Source organism: Hylobates moloch, unplaced genomic scaffold, assembly GCF_009828535.3.
Source record: "Hylobates moloch isolate HMO894 unplaced genomic scaffold, HMol_V3 SCAFFOLD_20, whole genome shotgun sequence".
Classification (NCBI taxonomy): domain Eukaryota; kingdom Metazoa; phylum Chordata; class Mammalia; order Primates; family Hylobatidae; genus Hylobates; species Hylobates moloch.
This window is the reverse complement of record NW_026652295.1, coordinates 17573724-17593005: the sequence shown is the minus strand read 5'-3', so window position 1 is coordinate 17593005 and position 19282 is coordinate 17573724. Positions and strand designations below refer to the sequence as shown.

At 42.3% G+C, this 19282-nt stretch overlaps 1 non-coding gene across 1 annotated transcript; it reads left to right on the top strand.

Moving 5' to 3' along the window:
- Positions 1 to 1055: 1055 nt before the first annotated feature.
- On the top strand, positions 1056 to 1158 carry LOC116460570 (U6 spliceosomal RNA). Its single transcript, XR_004245859.1, has one exon. It is a non-coding gene; the product is annotated as a U6 spliceosomal RNA (small nuclear RNA).
- Positions 1159 to 19282: the final 18124 nt, after the last annotated feature.

The window sequence follows — 19282 nt, the reverse complement described above, 5'->3', positions numbered from 1 at the left end:
GCTCAAACATTTTTCCCCAAACATCAGACCTATTATTGTCAACATTCTCTTAGGGTGTGCTAGGTACAGTTATTTAAACGTGATGTAAAACCTCCCAGGCTAGGCGTGGTGGCTCACGCCTGTAATCCCAATACTTTGGGAGGCCAAGGCGGGCAGATCATGAGGTCAGGAGATTGAGACCATCCTGGCCAACGTAGTGAAACCCCATCTCTACTAAAATACAAAAAATTAGCCAGGCATGGTGGTGCATGCCTGTAGTCCCAGATACTCAGGAGGCTGAAGCAGAGGAATCGCTTGAACCCAGGAGGCAGAGGTTGCAGTGAGCCGTGATCGCACCACTGCACTCCAGTCTGGCAACAGAGCAAGACTCCATCTCAAAAAACAAAACAAAACAAAACAAAACTCCCAAATGTGAATGAAAAATATCTGCACTTACCTCAAATGTTAAGTACTATAAGAATATAGTTGAGTCCCTTTGTGAGTAGTTGCTGAGCTAAGAGAAATCTTATGGGTCTATTAACTAAAAGCCCAGAATAATATATAATTATTAGGATTTTCTTAATATTATTCACTGAACCTGAATAATAGTCTGAGAAATGAATATGATAACAAATCAAGCAAACCACAATTACTTGCTTTTAGAAGGCTAAAAATAAATGTCTAAAGTAGCGAGTGTTCTGCTGAAAATAATCACGCAAAATGCACATATCTCGCATACCATCAAATCGGACCATTTTTCAGGGCATCCTCCATTATTGCAGTCCACCCCATTCACACTCCTTGGCAATTAAGACACCCAAGTTGTGACATGCAGATTCTGGTTTAGCTTAGTTGAGTGCTGTGTGAGTGTGTTGGCATAGATGAATCAGCCAAATACCTCACCCCACATACCTCTCATACCTATCCAGAGACCCCAAGATCGTGGTTAGCAAATACACAGAAAGCTTCCAGCACATTACCTTGGCCTTGGGGGTTTGTGCATTCTTCAAAGTCAACTGAAATCTGGAGACTCTGAATCATCTTCTCCAACACTGCACTGTACTACACTAGCATGCTTGCTTCAGCAGCACACATACTAAAATTGGAACAATACAGAGGAGATTAGCATGGCCCCTGCGCAAGGATGACACGCAAATTCGTGAAGGATTCCATATTTTCAAAGATCGAGTGTTCTCACGCATAAGTAGGAGCTGAGCTATGAAAATGCAAAGGCATGAGACTGATACAATGGACTCTGGGGACTCAGGGGAAAGGGTGGGAGTGGAGTGAGGGATAAAAGACTACAAATGGGGTTCACTGTATACTGCTCAGGTGATGGGTGCACCAATATCTCTCACAGATCATGACTAAAGAACTTACTCATGTAACCAAATACCACCTGTTCTCCAAAAACCTATGGAAATAAATAATTTAAATATATTAGCCAATATTTAAGAGCAGGGAGGATTACTAGTCTAAGATGATAAGATTTTATCTCTAAGATAACCATTCCAGCTTTTTAAGGCACTGAATGGTGCTTTTGTACATAGGATTTTTAATAAGAATTCCTATGACTGAGTAATGTTTGTATTCATGTTAGATTATTTTTATTTCTTTGGGTAAGAACACTAAAACTGCCTTTGCATTTTAGATTCTGATTGGCTATGGTAGCTCACATCTGTTATCTCAGAGCTTTGGGAGGCCAGGGCGGGAGGCTCGCTTGAGGCCAGGAGTTTGATAGCAGCCTAAGCAGCATAGCAAAACCTCATCTCTACAAAAAATATTTAAAAAAAAAAAAATGGCCAGGTGTGGCGGCATGCACCTGCAGTCCCAACTACCCGGAAGGCTGAGGCAGGAGTATCCCTTGAGCCCAGGAGTTCAAGGCTACAGTGAGCTATGATGGCACCACTAGACACCAGCCTGGGTGACACAGCAAGAATCTGCCTCTTAAAAAAAGGCGGGGGGTGGGGGGTGGGTGGGTGAAGATTCAGATGAAGCAGAAAATGAAAATAATGTTTTAGGAATGCAAAATAGGCCAGACACAGTGGCTCACGCCTGTAATCCCAGCGTTTTGGGAGGCCGAGGTGGGTGGATCACCTGAAGTCAGGAGTTCAAGAACAGCCTGGCCAACATGGTGAAACCCTGTGTCTACTAAAATTATGAAGAATTAGCTGGGAATGGTGGCAGGCACCTGTAATCCCAGCTGAGGGAGAGGAATCGGTTGAACCCTGGAGGCAGAGGTTGCAGTGAGCTGAGATTGCGCCATTGCACTCCAGCCTGGGTAACAAGAACGAGACTCCATCCATCTCAAAAAAAAAAAAAAAGCAAGAATTAAAAAAAAAGGAATGCAAAATAAGTAACACCAGTCAAAATGTCACACCTCTGATTTCTTAAAAATTGAATTTTATAGGCCGGGCACGGTGGCTCACGCCTGTAATCCCAGCACTTTGGGAGGCCGAGGTGGGTGGATCACGAGGTCAGGAGATCGAGACCATCCTGGCTAACACGGTGAAACCCCGTCTCTACTAAAAATACAAAAAATTAGCCAGGCGTCGTGGTGGGCGCCTGTAGTCCCAGCTACTAAGGAAGCTGAGGCAGGAGAATGGCATGAACCTGGGAGGCGGAGCTTGCAGTGAGCCGAGATCGCGCCACTGCACTCCAGCCTGGGCGACAGAGCGAGACTCCGTCTCAAAAAAAAAGAAAAAAAAAAATTGAATTTTATATAAAGAGCATTTTATTTGCCATTGATTTAAAACAAGGCTCAGTATAATTGAATAGGTTTATATTTTCAGGCAGTTTCTGATTCTGTGAAAAGTATACTTTACAACCAAGAGTAATGACAATCATTATGAGCAACTTTCCTCATCATCTAATATCTCTGATAAAAGAGTATGATGCTACAACACTAACTCTAGTAGTGAAGTGCAGTATAAAAAATTAGTAAGTAAAAAATGAACAATCCAGAAGAGTGTTTACAAAAAATCAAACAAATAGACTGGCTTTCATAGATCATCTAGTCCCTTTACCAATTTGTTAACAATGAAATTAAAATAATTAAGATGGGCACTTTTCGGCCAGGGGCTGTGGTTTTGTGGCTCTGTGGCCAGCTTACTTTTGGTTCTAAGAAGACAGAAGTCAAAAAGCCAGAGCAAGAAACCAGTGATACCACTTTTACCATTAGGACACGTGACAATTGATCCTAATGGTTTTGTCACTTGAGCCTTCTAGCCAAAATTGACTTGCAAACAAAACATTCTGAAATATTTGATAGCTGAACCTTTAATGAAGCCATTTTTGCACTTCCATCAAAAAAAGAGGCTGGCCAGGCACAGTGGCTTACGCCTGTAATCCCAGTACTTTGGGAGGCAGAGGCCGGTGGATTGCTTGAATCCAGGAGTTTGAGACCAGCCTGGGCAACATGGCAAAAACTCATCTCTACAAAAAATACAAAAAATTAGCTGGGTGTCACAGCACGCACCTGTAGTTCCAGCTACTCCGGAGGCTGAGGTGGAAGGATTACTTGAGCTTGGAAGGTCAAGCCTTCAGTGAGCCATGATGGTGCCACGTACTCCAGCCTGGGTGACAGACAAAAGAAAAAAAAGAGACAGCGAGAGAGGGGCTAATGTTGAGCCTGTAAATATTTTTCCAAAGTCTTAGAACTCAAGAAGAGTAAGGTAAGTTTAGATAAAGTTGAAAAATCTCATCCACATCTCTACAAGAAATGTTGGTGAGACTGAAAAAGCAAGTTAAACAAAACAGGCACAGTTCCATGACATCCTTGGGAAACATTTTCTGAATACTAAAAAGAAACAATTCATTCTTAAATACAAGAAAAATACATTTAAATATCAGAAAAACCTGGAAAGTACTTTTTTTTTTTTTTTTTTTTTTTTGGAGACGGAGTCTCACTGTCGTCCAGGCTGGAGTGCAGTGACGCGATCTCGGCTCACTGCAACCTCCGCCTCTGGGTTCAAGCAATTCTCCTGCCTCAGCCTCCTGAGTAGCTGGGACTACAGGCACATGCCACCACGCCTGGGGAATTTTTGTATTTTTAGTAGAGACAGGGTTTCACCGTGTTAGCCAGGATGGTCCTGATCTCCTGATCTCATGATCTGCCCGCCTCGGCCTCCCAAAATGCTGGGATTACAGGTGTGAGCCACCGTGCCCAGTGAAAGTACATTTTTTAAAATCATGGCTAGTACTCACTGAAGAAATAGGACCCTGAAAGTACAAAATATCATGTTTCAGGGCAGTTCCAGTTTCAGATGAATCCAAGTATTCATTACTCTTTAATTGTTACACCAAAATACCTTTAGACCTAGTTCTTATATTTTAAAATTATGTTTAAGATCCCTAACCCAAAATGGCTAGCAGCACGTTACTTTGATTTCCTGGAATTACAGATTAACAGAGTTAGAAAGATATTCAAGATGATTTGTTTCAACACCTATTTATAGATAAGTGAGTGTCCTGAGACCCAGATAGATTGAAGGTCATGCAGTGGCAAGATGAAAACCAGGACCCAGACTCCTTGACTCTTAGTTTAATTTACTGAATCCTGGTTGTAATTTTAATTTTGAGATTGATTTTGACAGTAATTCCATGCATAGTTTACTACCACAGGAGATTTAAAAAAAAACGAGAATAAAGATAATAGTACAGAAACATTCCCTCCTCAAAAAAAAAAAAAAATAACCTCAATAAGCAAAAAATTTTCGTTATCACTTTTTTTGCCCTAAATTGCCAAATATGTTGCCTAAATTCATTTCCCTTTAATGCCACAGCCTAAATTAGAAGCATTATCTTCCTTTTAAGAAAACACTCTTTACAGGTTTGTAATCTGAGGTTACAAATAACCCCAACATCCCAGTGGCTTAAAACAAAAAGGGCTTTCTCACTCATGCCAAATGTCCGTCCTGGCTCCACAGGGATGCTGCTGCAAGTAAACACTCAGAGACAGATCCCCAGAAAGCTTCTTGGATTAAGAACCCCTACTCAGTATGCATTAATTACCTTGATTTAGCCATCCCACAATATATACATATATCAAAATGCCATGTTGCACACCATAACTACATAAAATTTTTACATGTCAATTTAAAAAATAAATAAATAAATTAGATGTGACATACAATTCTGCTTGCAAATCATTGGTCAAACTGATCACAACATCCCATCCAACCACATGGGGTCAGTAAATGCAATACTAGAAAGCAGTGGCTGGGCGTAGGGGCTCACGCCTGTAATCACAGCGCTTTGGGAGGCCGTGGCGGGAAGATTGCTTGAGGCCAGGACTTTGAGATTAGCCCAGACAACACAGCAAGACCCTTGTCTCTACAAAAATTTAAAAATTAGCCAGGCACGGCTTGAGCCCGAGTTCAAGGCTGCAGTGAGCTATGATTGCTCCACCGCACTCCAGCCTGGGCAACAGAGTGAGACCTCAACCCTCAAAAAACCAAAAACAAAAAACAAGAAGACAGAAAGCCAGAACATATTCGGAGAACAGCATAACTACCATACCCTATATTTCTGAAACATAAAAAAACTGAATATTGACCCCCTCTGATTGAATACACAACAGTTTATGAACTACTTAATTTTTAAATCATAAGCCAAAAGAAGTTAAAGAGAATGTCACTAAGAATCAAGAACCTCCTGCAATACCCTTTGTTCCACCACCAGCTAACTGATGACCCTGGCAGGTCACATCAGTTTCCTCATTTGTAAAATATGGAATGGGTGAGACTAGATTTTTGAGGTCCTATCTGGCCTTATAAGACCTACAATCCTAATTTACATGAATTTATGAGAGCGTTCAGGACTCTTTACTGCATCAGCAATACTAAAGTCAAAATATTTTCTCTTAAAAATGCAACAACTAGACTGGGCGCAGTGGCTCACCTGTAATCCCAGCACTTTGAGAGGCCGAGGTGGGCGGATCACCTGAGGTCAGGAGTTCGAGACCAGCCTGGCCAACATGTCCCTGTCTCTACTAAAAATACAAAAAATTAGCTGGGCGTGGTGGCAGGTGCCTGTAATCCCAGCTATTCAGGAGGCTGAGGCAGGAGAATCTCTTGAACCTGGGAGGCAGAGGTTGCAGTGAGCTGAGAACTTGCCATTGCACTCCAGCCTGGACAACAGAGTGAGACTGCATTTCAAAAAAAAAAAAAAAAAGGCCAGGCATGACGGCTCACGCCTGTAATCCAAGGCAGGTGGATCACAAGGTCAGGAGTTCAAGACCAGCCTGGCCAACATAGTGAAACCCCACCTCTACTAAAAATACAAACATTAGCCAGGCATGGTGGCACGCGCCTGTACTCCCAGCTACTCAGGAGGCTGACACAGGAGAATCACTTGAACCCGGGAGGCGGAAGTTGCTGTGAGCCACGATTGCACCACTGCACTCCAGCCTGGGCAACAGAGCGAGACTCTGTCTCCAAAAAAAAAAAGTCTTAATTTCAAAAAACCATACAAAAATAATTATCTCTTGGTTGGCATTTGTTTTGTTTTGTTGCTTTTTTTTATTGTGCTTTCTTAATAGTCACAGAAGCAGAAAATCTCACTTTGTTCAAGGAATTATAGTATGTTGCTTGGCTTGCGCCAAAGAATCTTACACCAACATCTAGGAGCAGCTTTTCTTGCCAAAGCAAAAGTTTTCTGTTCATTCTAGACCTGACTGTGCTTTACTATGTTCTGATACACAATCTTTTTGTTCTTTATTTCTCTATACTTGTATTTGTCCCTTTTCTTATAGGATTGAGGGAATTCTAAATTCTACAAAGCAATAATGTAGCATTATACTTTTTCCTTATAGGAATCAGCTCATACTCTTAATGTGAACTAAAGTCATTCTGTCCAACCAGTTGATGAGATATGGGCACTCTTATTTATTCCTGATCATTAGGCCAATCTTGAAAGAAAAAGAAAACACTTGGTTTTATATGATATGGAAAGATAATAGTATAAGCTCCTGTCTGATAAAGGAAAATATGAAATTAGATATATGACTCCCTAATTCATTCTAACAAAAGGTAGATTGTGAAGCAAGTCACTTGAAGCCAAGACACTCTATTTAGATCCTATGTTAGTAAACATGTTGATCCGGGCTGGGCATGGTGGGTCATTCCTGTAATTCTAGCAGTTTGGGAGGCTGATGTGGGAGGATCACTTAAGGCCAGGAGTTTGAGACTAGCTGGCCAATATAGCAAGACCCAATCTCTACAAAAAATAAAAAAATAGCTAGGCATGGGTGGTGCGTACCTGTAGTGACAGCTACTCAGCAGGCTGAGGCGAGATCACTTAACCCCAGGAGTTCAAAGTTGCAATGAGCTATGAGTGAACCATTGCACTTCAGCCTGGGTGGCCCTCTCTCAATCAGTGTAGTTAATGAAGCTGAATGTGGGGCCCAATGTGAAAAAGAGCCTGGTTAGCTACTAATAAACTAAGGTGAATGGTCCAAACTAAGATTAAAGTTAACTCTACTCTTTTCTTTTCCACGAATGCTAAGATTCTCTGTGGGGTTTCTTCCTAATATTCAATGTGAGGAAAGGACAGACATTCTTGCTTTCCAATTGTCTACAGAAGCCTGCTTTATCTATCTGAAAAAGTAAACTTATATTTGCAGAAACCCCAAGTCTGGTTAACCATATTTCCAAAATCTGACTTGAAAAGTCATTAAAGGTGTCCAGGGTGGGAGATGATGCCAGGTCATAAATTGTACATGCCATTCACTACTTCAGATATACATTAATGTAAAATAAACTTCGTCGACCTAGAAAAATTATTTCCTGGCCAGGTGCGGTGGCTCACGCCTGTAATCCCAGCACTTTGGGAGGCTGAGATGGGCAGATCACCTGTGATCGGAAGTTCGAGACCAGCCTGACAAACATGGAGAAACCCCGTCTCTACTAAAAATACAAAATTAGCCGGGCATGGTGGCACATGACTGTAATCCCAGCTACTCGGGAGGCTGAGGCAGGAGAGTCACTTGAATCCGGGAGGCAGAGGTTGCGGTGAGCCAAGATCGTGCCATTGCACTCCAGCTTGGGCAACAAGAGCGAAACTCTGTCAAAAAATATATCTATATATATTTTTTTCCAGCTAGAGCTAAGTCTTTGCTCCATAGACACTGAAAAACTTCAAAATGGTTTCCAGCATTGGGCCCAGTAGGTCTGTCTGCTGTCTCCCTGTTGCACCTGTTTACAACTAACTTGAATTATTATAATTAAAGAGCTTCTCACAATTCCTAAACCCAAAACTGTAGAGCATCGTTCGTTCATCACATTATAGAAATAAAGAGATTTGTTTTGAAAATAGAGGTCTACCTAAACCCCAAGTCCTTAAGTCAGAAACAAAATTACAGCTTGATGGTGGTGAAATAGTAGCTCAGAAAGAACCGGAGAAATTGAATCATTAAGTCCTAAATTTTCTAACTACCTATGTTAACGAAGGCAATCTTTAATTAGAAGCATTTTTCTTCCAAGTAAAGTCTCTCCTCTACACAATTAAGGGGTTAGAATTTTTTTACAAAAAAAATTCCCCAGGCGTGGTGGCGGGCACCTGTAATCCCAGCTACTCGGGAGGCTGAGGCAGGAGAATGGCTTGAACCTGGGAGGCGGAGGTTGCAGTGAGCCGAGATCATGCCACTGCACTCCAGCCTGGATGACAGAGCGAGATTCTGTTTCAAAAAAAAAAAAGAAAAGAAAATGTTCCACAAAAAGATTCTGATACACATCTTTAGTTTGTAAATTCTAAACCTCTGAAGTTCCCTCCAGCTCTAAGTGTCTATATTAATAAATGGAGCCAATGAGAAAAGAGCACTATAGAGTTAACTCAATAAGGCTCTGTAAGCAATAATAATGTATTGATTACATAGTGGCATTGTAGTGAAAGAAGAACCACAGTGGTTGCCATCTTCTGCTACAACTGTTGAGAAGGCTTTAATGTTGGATCTGTATGGTATTTCACAGATTTCATGTTTAGAAAAGGGGATGGGCTTTGGCAGAGAGTTTTCACTGACACCTCTACAAGGCCTCTTTGGAAACTTAATGTTTTTGTTTTGTCTTTGACTCTTAACCACACCCTAACAATGAAGATCACCCAGCTCACTTAATGACTGTTGCCTAAAACTGAACACCCCTGTCTACCAACAGTCCTAAGTCTGCTCAAAGTTCCACCACAATTTCCTTCTTTTTTTTTTTTTTTTTTTTTTTTTTGTGACGGAGTCTCACTCTGTCACCCAGGCTGGAGTACAGTGGTGCGATCTCAGCTCATTGCAACCTCCACCTCCCAAGTTCAAGCGATTCTCCTACCTCAGCCTCCCAAGTAGCTAGGATTACAGGCACCCACCACCATGCCCAGCTAATTGTTGTATTTTTAGTAGAGACAGGGTTTCGTCATGTTGGCCAGGCTGGTCTCGAACTCCTGACCTCAGGTGATCCGCCCACCTCAGCCTCCCAAAGTGCTGGGATTACAGGTGTGAGCCACAATACCCGGCCAATTTCCTTCCTTCAATCAGTGATTTTACAAATTCTGATTCTGGCATGCATCGAGTACAAAATCATATTTGTTAATTTAGTTTACTCCTCTCTTTGCAGTTTCTATTTTTACTTATGTTTCAAAAAGTTTTATTTATGTGCATCTTGAGTAATTTTGATAAATGTATATTTTGCCTTTCTGAACTACAATATCTTGACATTAAACTTACAAATGAAAATGTTAAACAACTTAATTATCCAGTAAGTTCATTGCTTTGTACTTACTAAACACTTGAGTTGAATAATAGTAATTAACAGTTCAACCAAATTAAGACTATAATGATTAGATAATTTGCTAATGGTTATTCAGCAAGCCAGAAATTATACAATAATAAGCCAGGAATAAAATATAAAACCTAGATCTAAATTTAATAATAAGTACACAGTATCTATCTTTTGAATGCATGATTTCAGTAGGACAGTAAAAAGAAATCTTAAATAAATGGTGAGATATACACCACATTCATAGATGAAAGAATTCAATATTTTATTTATTTATTTATTTGCTTGTTTACTTTTTGAGATAGGGTCTTGCTCTGTCACCCAGGCTGGAGTGCAGCGGCACAATCATGGCTCACTGCATGCAGCCTCAACCTCCCAGGCCCAAGTGATCCTCCCACCTCAGCCTCCCAAGTAGCTGGGACCACAGGCATGCTCTCCCATGCCTAGCTAATTTTTTAATTTTTAATTTTTTAATTAGCCAGGAGTCTTGAACTCCTGGGTTCAAGTGATCCTCCCACATTGACCTCCCAAAATGCTGGGATTACAGGCCTAAACCTGGCCTTACTATTTTAAAGACGTAAATTCTCTCCAAATAACTGTATAGATTCAGGGTAATTCCAATAAAAATTCAAATAGGATTTTGTGGGGAAAGGTCACAAAATGAATTTAAGGACTTCTAGGCAATAAGGCATGCTGAGCCTATTTGGGAAGCCCACCCCATTCCACACCCTTCTATGCTAACACATATAAGCTCTGAATAAAATGTAACAATTTTTTTGAGACAGTTTTGTGCCGTCCAGGCTGAAGTGCAGTGGTGCAATCTCGGCTCACTGCAACCTCCACCTCCTGGGTTCAAGTGATTCTTGTGCCTCAGCCTCCCAAGTAGCTGGAATTATAGGTGTGTGCCACCACACCTGGATAATTTTTTTGTATTTTTAGTAAAGATGGGATTTTGCCATGTTGGCCAGGCCTCTCGAACTCCTGGCCTCAAGTGATCTGCCTGCCTCAGACTCCCAAAACCCAAAGTGCTGGGATTACAGGCATGAGCCACTGCCTGGCCAAATGTAACAAATTTTTTTTTTTTTTTTTGAGACAGAGTCTTGCTCTGTCGTCCAGGCTGGATTACAATGGCGCGATCTTGGCTCACCACAACCTCCGCCTCCCAGGTTCAAGCAATTCTTCTGGCACAGCCTCCCGAGTAGCTGGGATTACAGGCACATGACACCATGCCCAGCTAATTTTTGTATTTTTAGTAGAGGCGGGGTTTCACCATCTTGGCCAGGCTGGTCTCGAACTCCTGACCTGAGGTGATCCACCCGCCTCGGCCTCCCAAAGTGCTGGGATTACAGGCATGAGCCACCGCGCCTGGCCAACAAAATATTTTTAAATGCATAGCTGGGCAGAAAGCTAGAAAGGTCAATCCCTCAGAAACAGAAAAGAAACTCAAAACCCACAATGTTGAGTAGGAATTGAAGACCTAGTAGTAATATGACAATAGGATACTCACTTTCCAGTGTGGCATTTATCTACCACATGGAGCTGAAATTAAACACCTTATGTAAATAATAGACTGGGCATGGTGGATCGCACCTGTAATCTCAGCACTTTGGGAGGATGAGACAGGAGGATCTCTTGAGGCCAAGAATTTGAGACCAGCCTGGGCAACACAGCAAGACCCCCATGTCTAAAAAAATGTAAATTATAAAGAAAAAAATATATATATGTGTGTGTGTGTGTGTCTATGTATATATGTGTGTGTGTGTGTGTGTATATATATATATATATACATATTTTATTTTTTCCTTATTTTAATATATAAAGTCAGAAAGGAGGAATGAATAAAAAAAGAAAACCACCTTCCTCTCAAGAGGGAAGCAGTAAAAAAGCTTGTCACTTGCTCTGGACTATGCATGGAAAAAGAATCACTCACGAGAAATTAGAGATTTAAGCCTATTCGTGGTAGATGAAAGGATTTCAAGTGCACCTTAACTACACAGGATTGGAAACCAGATCCAAAACTAAGAAAACACGCAGGCCTTGACAAATGAAATATAAAACTGCCTCACAGGAACACCACTCCACCCCAGAACATGTGGAACCTGTTGATGAACTTACAGTCAAAAATGATAAGGCTCAAGAGTCAATAAACCACCCTGAGAAAGAGGGAATTAGCGATAAGACAGAAGTTGGGTGCAGTGGCTCACGCCTGTAATTCCAGTACTTTGGGGGGCTGAGGCAAAAGGATCGCTTACGGCCAGGAGTTCAAGACAAGCATGGGCAATATAATGGGACTTCATCTCTACAAAAAAAAAAAAAATTAAAAATCAGCCCAGCATGGTGGCACACACCTGTAGTCCTAGCTACACTGAGAGCTGGGTGAGAGGATTGAGGTGGGAGGATTGCTTGAGACTGGGAGGTTGAGGCTGCAGTGAGCCATGATCACGTCACTACACTCCAGCCTGGGTGACAGAGGAAGAGTTTGTCTCAAAAAAAAAAAAAAAGAAAAGAAAAAAACAGGAGAGATGAAACAAAAAAGATAGTTGACTCCATTGAAAGTACAAATGATAAAGCACTAAGAATGTTAATGTTAATGGTTTTAAAATGTTTGAAAAGATAATGGATGGAATAGAACATGTAAGTCAAGAAAAGGACATTATGAAATAAAAGGAGATTTAAAAAGAACCAATAGAGATCTATTAAAAATATCATTAATGGAAAAAAAAACTAAAGTAGGCCATTATAACAGATGTATTGTTATTCAAAAATACTCCTTTCTTCTTCCCCTGGGGAGGAATCTAGTCCTGTATCTCATTGATGTTGGGCTGGACCACTGACTTGTTTTGACCAATGGCCTAAATGACAATGCACTCAGTCGTAAGCAGAGGATTTAGGAAGCATTTCAAGCCTCAGTCAGCCCTACTGCCCACCATGAGAACCTCACATCCCAGAGAGGAGCTGCTCTCTTCCTTCAGCCTGGGTCTCAGAGTGAGAAGGTACACAAGGTCAACTTAACACGACCTTGGAGCAGAGACACTGCTCTCCACCTGCAGCCACTGACGTGCAATGTGAGCAAGAAATTGGGATCAGCTGTAAGTCACTGCGGGGGTGGGGAGGCGGGGGTTTGTTACACTGAATTATCAAAGCAGAGACTGATCAGTACAGCCAGCTGAAGAGAGAATTCGTGAAATTAAAGATAAAGCTGAAGAAAGCCCAGGGCACAATATAGAGGGAGAAAAATTTAATGGGAAATATATGAAGTTAAGGAGCACAAAAACAGAATTAGAATTTCTGGAAACGCTTATAATAAATCTGAGAGTGTAGACTAGAGAAAATAGGGGATACATTCATTTTCTGTAACCATGAAACAACTTAGGACAAGTTGTTTCATGGCTACAGAATTCTAGAGCAGGACTTAGTGGCTGCTTTAGAGTCCTGGTCTCATGGCTCTCACAAAATGGCTTGCTTCTGCAAAGCCAGTGGGAGAACTTCTTTCCAGTGAGCTTTGACAGAGTCTTATTCGATCTTATGTAATCATGGGAGTCACACCATCCCATGTCTTCACACCCATCATCTTCACAAGTCACACTCACACTCAAGGGGACCCTTCCTTTACAGGGTGTATATACAAGCAGGTAGGAATCCTGGGCCACACCTTGGCATTTTACCTACCACAGAGAAAAAGCAATAACAGAAAATGGACTATGCCTGGCCATGTGCAGTGGCTCACGCCTGTAATCCCACCACTTTGAGAGGCCAAGGCGGGCGTATCATGAGGTCAGGAGATCGAGACCATCCTGGCTAACACCGTAAAACCCGTGTCTACTAAAAATACAAAAAAAAATTAGCCAGGCGTGGTGGCAGGCACCTGTAGTCCCAGCTACCGGGAGGCTGTGGTAGGAGAATGGCATGAACCCGGGAGGCGGAGCTGGCAGTGAGCCGAGATCGAGCCACTGCACTCCAGCCTGGGCGACAGAGCGAGACTCCGTCTCAAAAAAAAAAAAAAAAAAGAAAGAAAGAAAGAAAATGGACTATGCCTAAGGCATATTCTAGCACTCACACTCTTATGACTATCCTAAAGGATAGCAGGCATTCAGCAGTGCACCAGGGCAACATGGCATTGCCCTTAGAATTCTACAGGCACAGGAAGGTTTTACACTAGAACCACAGAAGGCTGAGTCATGTCTTCGTGCCCAGTCATCACCTTTCTTCCATCCTTCTAGGCCAGTCTGATAGCCTACCTCTGGGTCCAAAGTTCCACTTCCATGAAATAAATTGCATGTGTTCCCCACCATTGTAAATATTTTATGTGCAACTCACACGTGTTTTTCAAGTTGTCTTTTCAACTTTTAGGAACACATTAATAGAAACGTTATTTAGATTGTCCCCTTGTCACTCCTTTGCCATTAAAAGACTTCAATTGAGTAATAATGTTGCAAATTCTGGGAAGATAATCTAAAAGCTAATTTAAAGCCCTTTTAAAATTCCTAAAAGCTGAAAAGAGAAATCCATTAGCATTCTTGTTTATTCTACATTTTATTGGCTAATGGGCATCATCTCTATTGTTTTACAGGAACACACACATTTGTTTTGTTTTGTTTTAATTGATCAGTGGCAGAATACAAATGGTGAACAATAAATCTTAGCTGTTTATTGCTTCTGTGATTCTCTGGAACAGAAGGAGAAGAATGTCTTATGTGCTTATTACACCCAGGCAATATCTCAGATCATTTCCCCAGCTGTGGAACAGATTGTAAACCTCATTTTAAAATTACCTAATGTAGGCCAGGCACAGTGGCCCACACCTGTAATCCCAGCACACTGGGAGGCCCAGGCAGGCAGATCCTTTCAGCCCGGGAGCTCAAGACCAGCCTGGGCAACATAGGGAGACCTCATCTCTACTAAAAAATTAAAAATTAGCTGGGCATGGTTGTGTGCATCTGTAGTCCCAGCTACTTGGGAGGCTGAAGTGGGAGGATTGTTTGATCCCAGAAGACAGAGGTTGCAGTGAGCCAAGATCATGCCACTGCACTCCAGCCTGGGTGACAGAGTGAGACCCGGTCTCACAAATAAATAATTTATTTATTAAGTAATTTTTTAAAATAAAATTACCTAATGTAGGCCAGGCATGGTGACTCATGCTTACAATCCCAGCATTAAAGGCAAGAGGATTGCTTAACCCTAGGAGTTCAAGACCAGTCTAGGTAACACAGGGAGACCCCTATCTCTACAAAAAATTAAAAAATTAGCCAGGCATGGTGGCACATGCCTGTAGTCCCAGCTACACAGCAGGCTGAGACAGGAAGATTGCTTGAGCCCAGGAATTCAAGGCTGCAGTGAACCATGATAGCACCACTTCAGTCCATCCTGCGCTATAGAGCCCCGTCTCAAAAAAAAATAAATAAATAAGTAAATAGGCCAGGCACGGTGGATCACACCTGTAATCCCAGCACTTTGGGAGGGGCCGAGGCTGGCGGATCACAAGGTCAGGTGTTCCAGACCAGCCTGGCCAATATGGTGAAACTCCATCTCGACTAAAAATACAAAAATTAGCCAGGCGTGGTGGCATGCGCCTGTAGTCCCAACTACTTGGGAGGCTGAGGCAGACGAATTGCTTAAACCCACCAGGTGGAGGTTGCAGTGAGCCGAGATCGTGCCATTGCACTCCAGCCTGGGCAACAGGAGTGAAACTCCATCTCAAAAAAAAAAAAAAAAAGTAAATAAATAAAATTACCTAATGTATATGTAAATTGACTTAAATGCTCCTAGCATCATTTTAAGAAATAAAAAGTTATTGTGACATTTCTGTGAATACATTTAATTCACAAAATAGCCACCTCTGCCCTTCTCTTCTATCCTTTTGCTAATCATATATCACTGAAAATCATAGATGGTTTTACATAAATGACTATCATACTGAAGGGGTCTGTTTTCTCCACTGTCTCTTTGTGATGATTAATATTATGTGTCAACTTGACCATGGGATACCCAGATAGTTGGTCAAACATCATTTCTGGGTATATCTATGAGGACGTTTGTGGAAGAGATTATCATCTGAGGCTGGGTGCGATGGCTCACGCCTGTAATCCCAGCACTTTGGGAGGCCACGGTGGGCGGATCATTTGAGGTCAGGAGTTTGAAAGCAGCCTGGCCAACATGGTGAAACTCCATCTTTACTAAAAGTACAAAAATTAGCTAGGTGTGGTGACAGGTGCCTAATCCCAGCTACTTGGGAGGCTAAGGCAGAAAAATCGCTTGAACCCAGGAGGCAGAGGTTGCAGTGAGCGGAGATCATGCCACTGCACTCCAGCCTGGGTGACGGAGCAAGACTCTGTCAAAAAAAAAAAAAAAGAGAGAGAGAGAGATTAACATCTGAAGTTTGAGTAAATCTGAGTAAAGATCTGGGCAGGGTGCAGTAGCTCACGCCTGTAATCCCAACCCTTTGGGAGGCTGAGGTGGGCAGATTCCCTGAGCCCAGGAGTTAAAGGCTGAAGCAGTCCACCCACCTTGGCCTCCTGAAGTGCTGGGATTACAGGCATGAGCCACTGCAGCCAGCTTGCCATGACTCTTCTAATTATTCTTAAATGATGAAAACACTTCAAGTTGCCCCGAGTCCAGAAAATCAATCACAGTTTTGTAATCGATGTGTCCAGTCTAATACAGCACTCCAACTCTTCCAACTTGATGTGAAGTTAAACCTCTCTCCTCCTTCAGCTGTGGCCTGTTGAATGAACGCTAGCCACTTGTACTGGGGAAGGTAGACATGGAAAGATTGTATTCTCCTTAGCTAGACTGCTAATTTAGGCAACCCCAGTTTCTGATACTAATCCCTCATTCTGGGGAAGTGGTGGGGGGAGGAAGAGGCAGAAGGAAAGTTCTTCCTTGATTAAGACAATTGCAGTGACCTAAGGCTGGTGATCTACAGGCTTGGTGGGCATTTAAAGCTTACTTCTCTTGAGCCTAGGTGGGATGGTAGTGGTGCGGATGGGAAGTTGGGAAGTAGAGACGCTCCAAGCCCACCCTCATCACTGGAGATATTTCATGTGCAGATTGCTTTCTGCAGGTGGTTACTTATGGCTCTTTCTTCCTGGGGTCCAAAAGGTGCACTTACACATGATTTGAGATGACCCCAGGCCCCCTCTGTGACCTGTGTGGTCTACCTTTGGTCTCTGGGAGACAATCTCTGCACTCTGTGCTCTATCAAACTATGAGACAACGTGCTACATCTCTTTTGCTCCACCATCAGAGGAGCTAGCCAGCAGGTCTCTTGTTCTTTAGATTTCTCGGGCATGTACAATGGTCCACTATGCCTTTCAATCTGTGGGGGGGATGCACATTAAATACTCCAAATGGTCTGCATAAAACCCCTATCTCTAGATGTAGGTTGAAGGGGCAAGGACCTTACACCCCTCTCCTATGATGGCCAGGAGGGAGGGACTCAAACCCATCATCAACTCTCTAAAAATCATCTTCTAATCTTTATCTTCTTGGCCTCTCCTACCTGTTTCATTGGCCGGATGTGGTGAGTGAGCTAACCTGGTTGGAGGACAATGCTGACCTGTTCTCCCGTGCTTCCTTTTCCTCCCGCTTTGTGTTCTTACCTGACTTTGGAATGCCGCTTCTATTGTCTTAGGCCACAGCTAACACGGAAACTAAAACAGTTCCATTTTAACATCCTGTATTTACATGTGTACTCATATTTCTATCAACTAATTCATTTTTATTTGTTTTCAGAAAAAAACAAACAAAAAAAACGCATTCTGTTGGCTCACAAACTCTAGGAAGCAGGATTTGAACTCTCAATAGTTAAATAACCCCAGAAATGAAGGTTTAAGGGCCACCTATGAAAAGGAGTCATGACAATAGGTGTTGAGGTAGAATGGGAGCTTAGGAGCATACAGGAGCAGGATTCAAAGGCAGAGGCAGAGTTCCTGACCTACACACCCTACAGCACATTGGACTGAAGTTACAGGTTTTCATTTTCCCAGCCCTGCTTCTCCTTTTCTATGACTGCACCGTGTACCATAAACCCAAACCAGGTCTCTAGGATTTATTTTAGATTACTCCCTCTGTCTCTCACCTGCTGTATTCAATCAGTCACCAAGTCCCATTAACACTATTTATATACCATCTGTCCCATCTAGCCCCTCCTCCCATCCCCTCTGCCACTACTTTCATTTAGGTTCTCACTAACTTTGACCTGTGCTTTTTTTTTTTCTTTTGAGACGGAGTCTCACTTTGTCACCCAGGCTGGCATGCAGTGGTGCGATCTCAGCTCACTGCAACCTCCGCCTCCCGGGTTCAGGCCATTCTCCTGTCTCAGCCTCCCGAGTAACTGGGACTACAGGTGCACACCACCACGCCCAGCTAATTTTTGTATTTTCAGTAGAGATGGGGTTTCATCATATTGGTCAGGCTGGTCTCGAACTCCTGACCTCAGATGATCCACTCTCCTCAGCCTCCCAAAGTGCTGGGATTACAGGCAGGAGCCACCGCGCCCAGTTGACCTGTGCTTTTTTTAAGATAGGTGAGTAGACTATGCTTATTTGCTAATGGAAAAGAGTCAATAGAGAAGAAGAGGTTGAAAGTATTTGAGGGAAGACAACTGATGAAGCCAAATCCCTAAAAAAGCAGAGACGGAACCTTCAACCAGGGGGAAAAAGACACTCTTAAGCAGGAAAAGAAAATCTTCACTGAGATACCAACTTTCTCACAAAGTCAGGTTATTCAATTTTTAAATGTTAGTATTTTCTGCCTTTTCTGAAATAATATTAGGTAGTAATTTTACTTATTTATTTATTTATTCATTTATTTTGAGACAGGGTCTCACTCTGTTGCCCAGGCAGCAGTGTAGTGGCACGATCATGGCTCATTGCAGCCTCGACCTCCTGGGCTCAAGTGATCCTCCTACCTCAGCCTCCCAAGCAGCTGGGACTACAGGTGCATGCCACCACACCTGGTTAATTTTTGTATCTTTTGTAGAGACAGGTTTTCACTATGTTGCCCAGCCTGGTCTCAAACTCCTGGGCTCAAGCTATTAGCCTGCCTCAGCCTCCGAAAGTGCTAGGATTACAGGCGTCAGCCACTGTGCCCAGCCTAGATAGTAATATTTTTAATATCCTTACTTGAAAAAATTTAAATATGGCAAACTTTTAGTCCTTACGTTTTTTTAAAATTTTGCTATTCCTTCACATCTAAATCCAGTTTCCCAATCTTAAGTATCTGTCTAGCTACTGACCCATCTCTCTCCTTTCTCTATCTTTTCCCTTTCTCCTAAGGGAGAAACATTTTTTTTATTGGCTGTTTACACTTTCCTTGCTTCCTTAACCTCATTAATCAATCCTACTACAGTTTTCCTTCTACCGGCATATCTCTACTGAAACTGCCTGTGGCTGAGCTCACACTAAGCTACTAATTGCCAAAGCTACCGGAAATTTCTTTGTCATAATACATGAAACTAATGACTATTCTCTTCATCTTAAATGTCTATATTCCATTTAATTCCCCGACTTCACTCTCTTCTGGTCTTCCTCCTACCCTCTGGCTAC